Raw genomic sequence first — 15915 nt, 5'->3', positions numbered from 1 at the left:
TTTTCTGCCCTGCCTGTCCTTCCTGAACAGTTTATATCCATCCATGACAGTACTCCAGTCATGTGAATTATCCCACCAAGTCTCTGTTATTCCAATCGCATCATAGTTCCCTGACTGTGCCAGGACTTCCAGTTCTCCCTGCTTGTTTCCCAGGCTTCTTGCATTTGTGTACAGGCACTTAAGATAACTCATCGATCTTCCCTCTTTCTCAGTCTGAGACAGGAGTCCTCCCCTCTTGCGCTCTTCTGCTCGTGCTTCCTCCCAGGATCCCATTTCCCCATTTACCTCAGGGCTTTGCATTTGTCCTTATTGAATTTCATCCTATTTACTTCAGACCATTTCTCCAGTTTGTCCAGGTCATTTTGAATTTTAATCCTATTCTCCAAAGCACTTGCAACCCCTCCCAGCTTCATATCATCTGCAGACTTTATAAGTGTACTCTCTATGCCATTATCTAAATCAGAGGTGGGCAAACTTTTTGGCCTGAGGGCCACGTCGGGAATAGAAATTGTATAGCGGGCCATGAATGCTCACAAAATTGGGGTTGTGGTGCGGGAGGGGGTGAGGACTCTGGGGTGGGGCTGCGAATGAGGATTTTGGGGTGTAGGAGGGTGCTCTGTGCTGGGACCAAGGGGTTCAGAGGGAGATCAGGGCTGGGGCAGGGGTGCGGGAAGGGGTACACGTTCCAGCTGGGGGTGCAGGCTCTGGGGTGGGGCTGGGGATGAGAGGTTTGGGGTACAGGAGGGTGCTCTGTGCTGGGATTGAGGGGTTTGGAGAGCGGGAGGGGGGATCAGGGTTGGGGCAGTTGGCTGGGGTGTGGGGAGAGGCTCAGGGCTGCAGGCTCTAAGTGGCGCTTACCTCAAGCGACTCCCGGAAGCAGTGGCATGTCCCTTCTCTGGCTCTGTATGCGTGCAGTAGCCCCTGACCCTCGGAGCGGGGCCATGCTGCGGCTTCCGGGAACCGCGTGGTGTGGCCCCAACCCGACACCCCAGCTGGAGCTCACGGACCAGCTTAAAATGGCTCGTGGCCCGGATCCAGCCTGCGGGCCATAGTTTGCCCACCCCTGATCTAAATCATTGATGAAGATATTGAACGGAACTGGACCCAGTACCGATCTCTGTGGGACCCCACTCATTATGCCCTTCCAGCATGATCGTGGACCACTGATAGCTACTCTCTGGGAATGATTTTCCAACCAGTTATGCACCCACCTTATAGTAGCTCCATCTAGGTCAGGGATCAGCAACCTTTGGCATGCAGCCCATCAGGGAAATCCGCTGGTGGGCCAGGCCAGTTTGTTTACCTGCAGTGTCCTCAGGTTTGGCCGATCGCAGCTCCCACTGGCCACGGTTCGCTGTTCCAGACCAATGGGGGCTGTGGGAAGCGGCGGTCAGCACATCCCTCGGCCCGCGCCGCTTCCTACAGCCCCCATTGGCCTGGAAAAGAGAACTTCAGCCAGTGGGAGCCGTGATCGGCCGAACCTGCGGATGCTGCAGGTAAATAAATCGTCCCGGCCCGCCAGCAGATTTCACTAATGGGCCGCGTGCCAAAGTTTGCCGATCCCTGATCTAGGTTGTATTTCCCTAGTTTGTTTATGAGAAGGTCATGCGAGACAGTATCAAAAGCCTTACTAAAGTCAAGATATATATAAGCTATCAGGTTGGTTTGACACAGTTCGTTCTTGACAAATCCACGCTGAGTGTTACTTATCAACCCATTATCTTCTAGGTGTTTGCAAATTGATTTCTTAATTATTTGCTCCATTATGTTTCCAGATACAGAAGTTAAGCTGACTGGTCTGTAATTCCCCAGGTTGTCCTTATTTCCCTTTTTATAGATGGGCACTAGATTTGCCCTTTTCCAGTCCTCTGGAATCTCTCCCGTCTTCCAGGACCTTTCAAAGATAATCGCTAATGGCTCAGATATCTCCTCAGTCAGCTCCTTGAGTATTCTAGGATGCATTTCATCAGGCCCTGGTGATTCAAAGACATCTAACTTGTCTAAGTAATTTTTGACTTGTTCTTTTCCTATTTTAGCCTCTGATCCTACCTCATTTTCACTGGCATTCACTATGTTAGACGTCCAATCGCCACCAACCTTCATGGTGAAAACCAAAACAAAGACGTCATTAAGCACCTCTGCCATTTCCACATTTTCTGTTATTGTCTTTCCCCCTCATTGAGTAACGGGACTACCCTGTCCTTGGTCTTCCTCTTGTTTCTAATGTATTTAATTCAAATTTAATAGTGAAAAGTGCAGGGCCATGCATTTAGGGATTAATAACAAGAATTTTTGTTATAAGCTGGGGACGCATCAGTTGGAAGTAACAGAGGAGGACGATGACCTCGGAGTATTGGTTGATCACAGGAGGACTATGAGTTGCCAATGTGATCTGGCCGTGAAGAAAGCGAATGGGGTCTTGGGATGCATCAGGCGAGGTGTTTCCAGTCGAGATCTGCAGCTATGTTGTCAGAAGGTGCAGACTTCGGGATGAGCTGCACAGCCCATGGGCTGCCTGTGCTGATTACTGCATCTATTTCGGCTCTTTTTCTGTCCATGCACGTAGGGGTGTCTGTCTCCTCCACAGCGAGACCTCTCTGTGCTCTTCCTCTCTGCTTCCCCCTGCTTGGAGCGGTGCCAGGCCAGTAGCTCAGTCTGGGCTACCCCGGGCTAGACAGGCTCTCCCCTGCAGGGTGTTACACCTCAATCGACATGGCCCGATTGTTACCGACCCCAGACCATAGATTCAGAGATGACAAGGCCAGAAGGGACCTTTGTGACCGTCTAGCACAGGGCAGGGACCTGCCCCCAATAGCCCCTAGAGCAGCGCTTATAGGAAAACATCCAGTCCAGCTCTGTGCCAGTCCCCTGCTGACACCCTCCCTGCTCGAATCGCCGAGAGCTCTCTGCCTTTGAGCACGGGCTCTGGCTGCAGCACAATAAAGAAATCTCAGCCGTGCAAGAGCGCTTGGCTTCACCCTGCCCTGAAGTACATGCTGGGCGGTGGGGGGAGGGACTGCAGAGGGAAAGGCAAACGCTGAAATCAGCAGCACTTCCGGGCTTTGTCCTCACTCGCCGAGATGGGTGTTTGTGCCATGGGATAACGCCTGTGGGTTTAGCTGTCCCACTGGACACTCCTTGTGGAGACAAGGCCCGGCAGTGTTGCCATGGGCAGGTTATCGTGCTGAGTTGCCCCAGTGACATTCCGGGTTCCTTCCCTGCACTGGGATTTGCCAGAGGGAGAGCTACCACCTGCTCGTGGTGTTGTGTTTAAAACGTCCCTTGGGCAGTGCAGGGGAAGCTCCCAGCAGGGCCGGAGCGGCTGAGCAGAGGAGGTAGCATCAGCCGAGTGCTCCTCATAGGAACACACTCCGCTGGACTGAGGATGTTCCCAGAACTCTCTTGAGCAACGGCCTCATTGCGTGCGCTCCTCAGGGGGACGGATTTACTCCCAGACTTCAGCAATACCAGCCTCAGCGCACAGCATTTCCTGGTAATGAATAGCCCGCTGGGAGGAATTAATGGGCCCAAATGCCAACAAAGGGCTTTTAACCACAGCCCGTGACTCTCAGCTAATGCCCAGCACTGAAGGGGGAGGGATAGCTCAGTGGTTTGAGCACTGGCCTGCTAAACCAAGGGTTATAAGCTCAGTCCTTAAGGGGACCACTTAGGGATCTGGGGCAAAATCAGTACTTGGTCCTGCTAGTGAAGGCAGGGGACTGGACTCAATGACCTTTTGAGGTCCCTTCCAGTTCTATGAGATAGGTATATCTCCATTTATTTATTTTATATTATTGTTTTAATACTCTCAAGATGGAGAATATCCCAGGCATATGGATTTTGTCATGCACGACACTGATCCCAGGGGTGGGGACGGAGTGTTTCTGGAGAAGGGATTCCCTCTCATACTGGCCAGTCAGACAGCACGAGCCATTTCTCGACAATGCATTTGTCACGGAGTCACTGGGCGATGCTCTGGCACGGCTCCATACGAAGCCGGGCAGGACTCTGGGGGAGCCTCCTCTCTGGGAGCAGACTGGCTCCAGGGCAAGAAGCTTACGCAGCTTCCACCTTCCTGGGTCTGACTTCGGAGCATTCAGCATCCCCTGCCCCACAGTGTGTGCTTCCCACAGCGAGTCTGCACAGGCGGGGATCCTGGGGAAGCCAGATTCCCTGCTCCCCACCTCCACAGTCAGATGTGACTCTCAGCCAGCCAGTAAAACAGAAGGTTTATTAGATGACAGGAACACGGTCTAAAACAGAGCTTGTAGGTACAGAGACCGGGCCCCCTCAGTCAGGTCCATCTTGGGGGTAGGGAGCCCAGACCCCAGTTCTGGGTCTCCCTCCATTTCCCCATCCAGCTCTATATTGAAACTCTCCAGCCCCTCCTCTGGCCTTTGTCTCTTTCCCGGGCCAGGAGGTCACCTGATCTCTTTGTTCTCCAACACCTTCAGTTGGCACTTGCAGGAGAGGGGCCCAGGCCATCAGTTGCCAGGAGACAGGGTGTCGGCCATTCTCTGTGCAGACACCATCACACTGACCCTCTAAGGCTCTGCAACAATCACACCCCCTTATCCCCCCACCTAGATATTTAAGAACTGCATAGGGGAAACTGAGGCACACACACAGTATTCAGAGAAAACATGAAGAACATTCCCACTTCGTCACAGCATTCCATCTGCAATGCTATCTAGACAGCCCAATGCCCAGCTCAGGGCCAGATCACACCTTGCCTTGTGTGGGGCAGCAGAGCCTAAGATACTTCCCTGTGAGGGGTTCCACCCATGGGGTGCCACCTGAAACTGGGGTACCACTCAGCCTGCCTGACCCACCAACCTGGGCTCCCTCTCACACTGTGCTGCTGTGACAAGCTCTCCAAGCTTCCTCTTTCCCCAGCACACACAGGTGGGGGCACACCCAGCTGCAGCTTCACAGATGCTGAGATCAGCTCTGCCTGGGAAGGCTCAGATAAGGAACTGCCCAGTTACTCAAGGGCACCCTCCACTTTGAAGGGTAAGCCCAAAATTATACCGTCTTGCACTGCACAGGGAACTGTACAGCATAAGCTCACGAAATTCGCCCCCTCCCTCAATGTGGAGAGAGATATGCAACAGCTTTCTGCCCCAAGTATGATTTCTACACACTGGTTTTAGACAAAACAAAAACAAGTTTATTAACTACAAAAGGATAGATATTAAGTCATTATAAGTCATAGCAAACAGATCAAAATAGATTACCTTAGTAACTAAACAAAACCGCAAACTAAGCTTAACACACTAGATAGGTAGGATATAAATCAGCAAATTTTCACCCTGAGTGATTAAAAGGCTGGCAGATTCTTAAGGCACAAGCTGCCTTGGCTTTGCCGCTTGGGTTTTCCAGGTTTTCATACACAGGCTAGAAATCCCTCTAGCCTAGGACCATCACTTCCCCCCATTCAGTCCTTGTTCCTCAGGTGTTTCCAGGTGTAGAATCATAGAATATCAGGGTTGGAAGGGACCTCAGGAGGTCATCTAGTCCAACCCCCTGCTCAAAGCAGGACCAATTCCCAACTAAATCATCCCAACTCGGGCTTTGTCAAGCCTGACCTTAAAAACCTCTAAGGAAGGAGATTCCACCACCTCCCTAGGGAACCCATTCCAGTGCTTCTCCGCCCTCCTAGTGAAATAGTGTTTCCTAATATCCAACCTAAACCTCCCCAACTGCAACTTGAGACCATTGCTCCTTGTTCTGTCATCTGCCACCACTGAGAACAGCCGAGTTCCATCCTCTTTGGAACCCCCCTTCAGGTAAAAAGCAACAGAGGGTCCTGTGGCACCTTTAAGACTAACAGAAGTATAGGGAGCATAAGCTTTCGTGGGTAAGAACCTCACTTCTTCAGATGCAAGTAATGGAAATCTCCAGAGGCAGGTATAAATCAGTGTGGAGATAACGAGGTTAGTTCAATCAGGGAGGGTGAGGTGCTCTGCTAGCAGTAGAGGTGTGAACACCAAAGGAGGAGAAACTGCTTCTGTAGTTGGATAGCCATTCACAGTCTTTGTTTAATCCTGATCTGATGGTGTCAAATTTGCAAATGAACTGGAGCTCAGCAGTTTCTCTTTGGAGTCTGGTCCTGAAGTTTTTTTGCTGTAAGATGGCTACCTTTACATCTGCTATTGTGTGGCCAGGGAGGTTAAAGTGTTCTGTACCTACAAAAAGTGTTCTTTAACCTCCCTGGCCACACAATAGCAGATGTTAAGGTAGCCATCTTACAGCAAAAAAACTTCAGGACCAGACTCCAAAGAGAAACTGCTGAGCTCCAGTTCATTTGCAAATTTGATACCATCAGATCAGGATTAAACAAAGACTGTGAATGGCTATCCAACTACAGAAGCAGTTTCTCCTCCCTTGGTGTTCACACCTCTACTGCTAGCAGAGCACCTCACCCTCCCTGATTGAACTAACCTCGTTATCTCCACACTGATTTATACCTGCCTCTGGAGATTTCCATTACTTGCATCTGAAGAAGTGAGGTTCTTACCCACGAAAGCTTATGCTCCCTATACTTCTGTTAGTCTTAAAGGTGCCACAGGACCCTCTGTTGCTTTTTACAGACTCAGACTAACACGGCTACCCCTCTGATACTTGACCCCTTTCAGGTAGTTGAAGGCTGCTATCAAATCTCCCCTCACTCTTCTCATCTGCAGACTAAATAACCCCAGTTCCTCAGCCTCTCCTCATAAGTCATGTGCCCCAGCCCCCTAATCATTTTCGTTGCCCTCCGTTGGACTCTCTCCAATTTGTCCACATCCCTTCTGTACTGGGAGGACCAAAACTGGACGCAATACTCCAGGTGTGGCCTCAGCAGTGCCGAATAGAGGGGAATAATCACTTCCCTCGATCTGCTGGCAATGCTCCTACTAATGCAGCCCAATATGCTGTTAGCCTTCTTGGCAACAAGGGCACACTGCTGACTCATATCCAGCTTATCATCCACTGTAATCCCCAGGTCCTTTTCTGCAGAACTGTGGTCGCCCCATCTCAAAAAAGATATATTGGAATTGGAAAAGGTTCAGAAAAGGGCAATAAAAATTATTAACAGCTGCCGAATGAGGAGAGATTAATAAGACTGGGACTTTTCAGCTTGGAAAAGAGATGACTGGGGCGGATATGACAGAGGTCTATAAAATCATAACTGGTGTGGAGAAAGTAAATAAAGAAGGGTTATCTACACCTTCTCATAACACAAGAACTAAGGGTCACCAAATGAAATTAATGGGCAGCAGGTTTAAAACAAACAAAAGGAAGTATTTTTTCACACAACACACAGTCAACCTGTGGAACTCTTTGCCAGAGGATGTTGTGAAGGCCGACTGTAACAGGGTTCAAAAAAGAACTAGATAAATTCATGGAGGATAGGTCCATCCATGGCTATTAGCCAGGATGGGCAGGGATGGTGTCCCTGGCCTCTGTTTGCCAGAAGCTGGGAATGAGCGACAGGGGATGGATCACTTGATGATTCCCTGTTCTGTTCATTCCAGTTTGTGAAAGCCCCATCCCAGGATAGCCCGAAGCCTGGTGATTAGGGCACTCAGCTGGGATGTGGAAGATCTTGCTGCTGTCATGCTCCCTGAGGAAGGACTCGAATCCACCACCCCAGATGCCAGGTGATTGCCCAGGCCCCTGGCCTACTGGTCATTCCAGGGCAGGACACACACTTGGTTTCATCCCAGAGCAGAATGGGAACATTGAGAAACCTCAGCAATGTTCCTGGGATGGGAAAACCATGTCCTGCCCGGCTCTAAGTAAAGCAACTGGCCTTACTAGCTGCTTTGGCAGGAACAGTAAGTTGCCTAACCCATCTCTGACTTTTTCATTTTACTTACTCTTTGCCTGCTGCCCCAGACTCTCATTATGACCCACATTCTTGAAAAGCCTTGAAAAGCTGTGTTTAAATGTCACTTCTTCAAAGAGGAAAAATATATTAATGAGGAGACATTTAAAGCAGTGGCTAGCAGGGGTAGCTGTGTCTCCGTTAGAGAGGACAGGAACTCTTGTACCTTTCACTCTTACATTTGCGAGATCAAACCCACAGTCCTGACATGAAACTGATTTGCTTTTTCACGGGCAGTTAATTCAAATGCAATTAGAGAGCAGGTTACTCATTGCAACCCTACACATCCCTCTGAATCAGCTGCCTAGCAGTGCTCTGACCCACCACTCCCCCTTGGGCAAAGCTTCCCAATCAGTCGCTGACGCCTCGTTCTCTGTAAGACAGCCCAGCCAGCCTTGCTGCTCCAAGACCCCTTTGTTCCAAGTCCTCTGAAATCCCCGGTTCTGATCCTGGCCCCTGTATTTCATTCTCAGATCAGGGTCTCCCCCTGCATACACACTTGGTGTTGGTTCCATCTCCCTCTCCCCACCGTAGGCAAGGCCAGCTCTGGCAAAGCTGTGTCCCCATGAACACGGCTGGAGTAACCCATTGCGGAGACCTAGGGAAACACACACTGCTGGGCCCCTCCACAGGCCCGCTAAACGAGATGCTCCCATGATGCTGCTGAGTGAATGCTCCCCTATCTAGGTCAGTCAGTCACTGGTTCCTGCTGCATGGACATTGCCCTATTGACTCTCGCACGTCCAGCCCCAGTGCTAGCTGGCTTTCCCGTCTGGGCGTTCATGGCAGCTCCCCAGACTTGTAGCTGGTCTTGCGGCTGTCGTCCAGCGAGTCCGGAGGGCAGAGCAGAGGCGTCTGGAAGCAGGGTGAGGCCGGGCAGGCCCCCCAAGAGGTGCAGGAGCCAGCCCCATGGCTGCGGTGATGAGTAGCAGCGCTGGCTGACCCACTGCTCACTCAGGTTTGGTCCAGCCACTCCTCCATCAGGACCAAGGGGCAGGTGGGCCAAACCTGAGTGTGTTGTGCTGTGCTATGGTGCAGGAGGGTTCAGCACCACTCAGGGTGCACTCCCCCATGGATCTGCAGTAGCAGGGAACTGGACTCACTGAGCCAGGAGACCCCTTTCCAGCCCCTGCTTCCCATGATGCTGCTCACGAGGTTAAATTTCCGCAGCCTCTGGCAGTTCCTGTATTACTGGTTGAGTTGCTCTATGCAGCCCAGATGCAAGGCGCTGTGCAAGCAAAGAGTAAAGGACAGTCCCCACCCCAAAGAACTCACATCAAAAAGGCCAGACAGAGCAGGTGAATGAGACACAGGTGGGGGCTACGGGAGAGAGGACGAGGTAACAGGGATAAGCAGGTACTGAGCCATAGATGAGCTGCGTGTGCCATTCGTAGCCAGCCGGGTGCAGCAATCCCTGCTCGCCACCTGCCTCAGCATTGTCAGACGGTCATTTTCGGCGTGGATTTGTAGCAGAGGTGAGTTCTAAGGAGAGAGCTGAAGGAGAAGCTACAGATTTTGGTGTGGCCCGGGGGAAAGCAGGAAGGTGCTTGTGGGAGAAGCGTTGTACACAAGTGTTGCTTGTGCTGACAAGTGGCCCAATGCATCTGAATCTTCCTGTAACACCCTGAAAATGCAAAGGGACTAGTTTATGAGTCAATTGCAAGCCCATGAGATCTGCATGGGTTTGGTGTTTACTCCAGTGAGTTCTCCCATCCCTACTCAGGCAGCCTTTGGAAATCATAACACCCCTTTTCTCTGAAAGAAGGTTATTCCCTGCCAAGTAATAAGAATCGCTGGTACATACATCGCCTTATTAAGCAGAATAGATGTGACCAACCTTTTCCCTTTTCAGATAAATGCCAGCACGAGCAATGCTCTTCAGGCAGAGTAACTGCCGATCGTATAATAGCTTCATTAGCTAGCCACAGAGAAGCGTGGCCGGCGACACTGCTTTTGCAGTATTGTGATAGATGTTGACAGGAAAATGAGCCTGATTGTAGGCATTGCTCCCGTAGGTTTATCACGGTGCCCTTTGTCACTTGACAAGAGGAGGGGGGCATGCTTTACAGCACAGGAGACAAGAGCAGCTAGGAACGGGCAATATTACTTTGGAAGCTAACACAAGTATTGCTCCTCATTCCTGTAAAAATGCAAACCAGACTCATTTCCAGACCTATCACCTGTCTTCTGATGTTCTATTGCACCCTAACCTAGGTCCTCCAGGCAACGTTACATTCCAATTATGATTTGGATTGCCAGCCCGATGACAAAATTGCATAACATACAATTGTTTGCAGGAGATGAGAAACCAGAATGATTTACCTCCAAAAAAGTGCTTTTTGAAACTGTCCCACTGGGTTCTGATCTGCTCTTTCCTCTTACACATGCATTATACCATTCCTAGGGTGCCCCGTAGGGGACAGCTTATGAGCTTTCTGTTATGAATCTCACTGAAAGCAAATATAAAATTCACTTTTTGCAGGAAGACCAGCTTCCAGACTTAGCATTTCTGCAAGTGTTCACGCTGGCAAAACTCAGTCCTGGGTTTATTCACGAGGGGTACGATCTTCACAGTGGGAGTCTTGCCTTTGACTTCAGTAAACTTTTTACTGGGCCCAGGATGAATACAGAATGAAGTGCACACACAGCTGGAGTGAATTCCTTAATGAATATTTGAAGAATAAGTTTTGCAACATTCACTCAGTTCTAATTCACAGCCCAAGGTTTTCTATCCGTAATCCTGCTGCCAGATGGAGTGGGCAGCAACAAGGGCTGGGTTCAATACCCAGGGGTTCATCTTAACAATACAGCACAGAACCGGCTCGAGCCCCCAGCAGTAGTCTGGGGAAATTACACACCACCCCTGGTTTAGGAGCACACTTCCCTCTTGCAAGCACAGAGTCTGAGTGTAGAAAAGAAACTTTTAATACAAGGAGGGAAGTCACCCCACATTAATTTGGGGAAACGCCGCAGGCAGGATTCATGACTATAAAACCACGAGCAAAACACCCACCCCAGAGTACGTTGGGCAGTGTCTTTTGCCTCAGGTTCTTGAGTCCAACAACCAAAAGTTCCTTTAACGTGCCCCTCCCTTATCCCTCCATCCCGCCCCACTGACAACTGTCCTTTGTCAGTAAAGACCCAGAGTTCAGAGGTGCATCTGCGTGAGGGCACCTCCGACCCTCGGGGAGGGGGAAAGGCACCTGGCTCAACTCCGCTGTCTGGGCGCTTGCTCTGGTATCAGCAGCTCCGCCGGCTGCCCTCCCACTGCTCCACTCCACCAGCCACCTGCCGCTGATACACACTGTCACCTTCTGCAGCTACCTGCCTCTCTACTGTGACCTCTGCGGGGCGGCCTCTTGCCTTCCACCCAGCTCTCAATGATTGTCAGCTCTCAGTGGGGGAACCTGCTGATGCCAGCTAGGCAGAAACCCTGCCCCGCAACAAGTGATTTCAGCTCTGGCGATCACTTAACAAAACAAAAGACTAATGGAGCCTTAATTAGCTCTGTCTTTGAGCGGTGGGGAGGGGCAGGTTAAACTATGCCTAGGACTCTTAGGCAGAGTCCACACCTCCTCGCAGGGACACCGGCCCCCACCCCCTCGCCCCCTTCTCAGCGGTTTGGCATCCGAGCCCCCTGCTTAGCGAGTTCAGTTCAGTTGAGGGTGACCCCCTCAGTCAGGACCAGCTAAGCACAGCTCTGCTGCCTTTTACTCATACAACAAGGATAACAACATTTCATTCCCCTGCATTCAGTACTAAAGTGATTTGTAATCCAGAACCAGTCAAAGTTGATCACTTTGGCAACACAGGGCTACCTAGGCAGAGTGGGTGTGTTCGTGTAAATATAGTCTGGTCCTGAAGCCTTTTCCCCTCCCCAGCTCACCACTAACTGTCAGAGGAGAGCTCATTCATATCATTTGCATTCATCTATTCTGTCTCTGTCAATTGGGATTATGCCTGAAGAAGGAATGCAGAATTGGGCCCTTTGTCATTGTATAGCTACATTTCAGAGTCCTTTCATATAAAACCGGTTCCTTCTCCTGATTTAATAACATTCTCTTCCCTAGCCCAATTTTATACTCTCCAGGTACGGCAGCTCTCCTCAGTTTCCGGTGTGATGTTAGAGATTTGTCTTTTGCGTAATGTTCTGAAGAAAGATTTTTTTTAAGTCTCGGCACCATTCCGTCATTTGTATTATTGCCTCCGATAGTCTGTAGGATGCGTCAGACAGATAGCTCCATGGCGCCAACCCCAAGCCTGCAACTACCGCGAGACCGATTTAAAAGCCATGAGATTTCTTTAAATAATGCAGGGTGAGTTTCTGTGATTGGTTCTCGTTTTTGACCCATTAGACTTCACACTTTCAAGTTTTTCTCTGCAACCACAAAGGCTAGAAATTACGGGTGCAAATATCAGGATAAGTTTGGGGTCAGGGGGTGGGAAGGGGCTTGCAAACACCAAGGAGATGGCCACAATGCCACAGCCCAATCTCCCTGAGCTGTAGCTGGTAACAGTGTGGGAGCATGACTGGCAAGGCCCAGAGCCCCACCTCCCAGTGCAGCAGCTACTCTGCAGAGGCTGCCACTGAAGGGGCACATGGGACACCTTCCAAGCACCAATTTGCCTACACACCAATGACAAATGAGCAACTGAAACTGCTCATTTATGAGCATAAATTCAATCTAGGAAGTATTACAGATACCTGGTGGGATGATTTTGTTCAACATCTTTATTAATGATCTGGAGGATGGGATTAATTGCACCCTCAGCAAGTTAGCAGATGACACTAAGATGGGGGGAGAGATAGATACGCTGGAGGTAGGGATAAGATACAGAAGGACCTAGACAAATTGGAGGATTGGGCCAAAAGAAATCTGATGAGGTTCAACAAGGACAAGTGCAGAGTCCTGCACTTAGGATGGAAGAATCCCATGCACCGCTACAGGCTGGGGACCGACTGGATAAGTGGCAGTTCTGCAGAAAAGGACCTGGGGATTACAGTGGATGAGAAGCTGGATATGAGTCAGCAGTGTGCCCTTGTTGCCAAGAAGGCCAACGGCATATTGGGCTGTATTAGTAGGAGCATTGCCAGCAGATCGAGGGAAGTGATTATTCCCCTTTATTTGGCACTGGTGAGGCCACACCTGGAGTATTGCATCCAGTTTTGGTCCCCCCACTACAGAAGGGATGTGGACAAATTGGAGAGAGTCCAGCGGAGGGCAACAAAAATGATTAGGGGGCTGGAGCACATGACTTATGAGGAGAGGCTGAGGGAACTGGGATTGTTTAGTCTGCAGAAGAGAAGAATGAGGGGGGGATTTGATAGCTGCTTTCAACTACCTGAAGGGGGGTTCCAAAGAGGATGGATCTAGGCTGTTCTCAGTGGTGGCAGATGACAGAACAAGGAACAATGGTCTCAAGTTGCAGTGGGGGAGGTCTAGGCTGGATGTTAGGAAACACTATTTCACTAGGAGGGCGGTGAAGCACTGGAATCGGTTACCTAGGGAGGTGGTGGAATCTCCTTCCTCAGAGGTTTTTAAGGTCAGGCTTGACAAAGCCCTGGCTGGGATGATTTAGTTGGGGATTGGTCCTGGTTTGAGCAGGGGGTTGGACTAGATGACCTCCTGAGGTCTCTTCCAACCCTAATCTTCTATGATTCTATGATTCGCACACTTGGAATGTTACAATCAATGGTTATAACCTATTTAGGAAGGATCGAGTGGGCAAAAGGGAAGGGGCACTCTATGTCCAAATGTCATTACCTGTTTCCAAATCACTGCTAACGTGGAAGACAATGATCTTGAATAGTTACAGATCAATGTCCTTACAAATAAAGCACAAGGTAGGGAACTAGTTGATGTCCCTTGAAGACCACCAAATTACACTAGGGGAAGAGGATGTCCAGCTCCTTACACACCTATCTACACGTGTAGGATCAAAAACTGTATGATCATGGGGACTTCAGCCTGAGTGACACATGCTAGAGGTCTCATGCTGCCAGTACTAAAACATCCGTAGCATTTCTAAACAGTACTGATGACAATTTCTTAACTCAAAAAGTGTTGCAGCCCACATGGGGAGTTCTTTATTAGACCTTGTCCCTAACAGGTGAAGAGGAACTGATTATAGAACTAAAAATTAATTGCCGCTTAAATGCAAGTGAACATGACTTGATCACATTTATAATACACAAGCAGAATAAAGTTCAGATCAGTGATATATATATACACAGACATACACATACACTTCGGACTTTAACAGGGCCATTTTTACAAAGCTGAAAATAATTATGAGCCAAATCAGCTGGGAGGAAGAATTTAATCAGAAAAAATGTGAATAGTAATTGGAAACCATTTAAGAACACCTTCCCAGATGCCTCCAATCCCACAATTGCTGAAGAAAGTTGTGTTGGTTAAAAAACAGCCTGGTTTAGAAGGGAAGGGAAGGTAGCAATAAATATATATATATATAAAAATAACCTATGGAAAAGCAGGAAGTAAATAGTAATGAATATAAATCAGAAGTTAGGAATTGTAGAAAATTAATAAGGGAACAAATGGAAACAAGGAGAAATCTGTGCCCAGCAGAGTTAAGGAAAATGCAAAGGAATTTTTTAAAAATATGTTAGGAACAAAATGAATCCTGACAATGCTATTGATCCATTACAAGATGGAAATGGTCCAATTATCAATAATAATGCAGAAAAGGCAGAGTGTTCAATAAAAATGTCTGTTCTGGATCTGCGGGATAAAACAGATGATGCAGTCTCATCATATTATAGCAATAACGCTCTCCATTCCATTCGTATCTCAGGAGGATGTTAAACAGAAGCTACTAAAGTCAGACATTTTTAAATCGGCAGATCCTGATAATTTGCATCCAAGATATTTCAAAGAACTGGCTGAGGAGCTCACTGGACTGTTAATGCTGATTTTCTAAGAGTCTTCGAGCATTGGAGAAGTTCCAGATGTCTGGAAGAAAGTGAATGTTGGGCCAATTTGTATAAAGGGTGAATGGGATGACCTGGGTAATTACCGGCCTGCCAGCCTGACGTAGCTGTCAGAAAGTTAATGGAGCGGCTGATATGGGACTCTGTTAATAAAGAACTAAAAGAGGGTAATACAATTAATGCCAATCAACATGGATTTATGGAAAACGGATCCTGTCAAACAGATGATATTTTTTTAAGATTACGAGTTTGGTTGATAAAGATAATAGTGCTGATCGAATACAATTAGACTTCTCTAAGGCATTTGACTTGGTACCGCACAACATTTTCATTAAAAAACTAGATCAATATAAAATTAACACATCACACATAAAAGGGATAAAAACCTGGTTATATGATTGGTCTCAAAATGAAACTAAGTGGGCAATCATCAACCAGCAGATGTGTAGGTCCCACAGGGACTGGTTCTTGGCACTACAGTAGATAAGAATGTCATCAGTGACCTAGAAGAAACCATGACATCATCACTGATAAAGTTTGCATCTGACACAAAGACTGGGGAGTGGTGACTAATGAAGGAGATCTGGATCACTTGGTAAACTGGGTGCAAGCAAACTCTGTGTGTTTTAATGTGGCTAAATGGAAATATATGCATCTAGGAACACAGAACGTCGGCCAGACTTTTGGAATGAGGGACTCGATCCGGGGAAGCAGTGACTGGAAAAGGTTTGGGGGTTGTAGCAGACAATCAGCGGAACATGATCTCCCTATGAGATGCTGTGACCAAAAGAGCAATGTGACCCTGGGATGGATAAACAGGGGAATATGGAGCAGGAGCAGAGAGGTGATCTTACCTCTCTACTTGGCACTGGTGCAACTGCTGTTGCAATACTCTGTCCTGTTCTGATGCCCACAATTCAAGAAGGATGTTGATAAATTGGGGATGGTTCAGAGAAGAGCCATGAGACCAATTAAAGGATTAGAAAACATGTTTTGTAGTGAGAGACTCAAAGAGCTCAATCTATCTTAAAGAGAAGATTAAGGGATGTCTTGATTATAGGCTCTGGGTTCCTGCATCGGGAACACATAT

The sequence above is a fragment of the Terrapene carolina genome, unplaced genomic scaffold (assembly GCF_002925995.2).
Source record: "Terrapene carolina triunguis isolate 2854851 unplaced genomic scaffold, T_m_triunguis-2.0 Scaffold237, whole genome shotgun sequence".
Taxonomy (NCBI): Eukaryota; Metazoa; Chordata; order Testudines; family Emydidae; genus Terrapene; species Terrapene triunguis.
The sequence above is the reverse complement of the archived record's forward strand: the minus strand, read 5'-3'. Positions refer to the sequence as shown.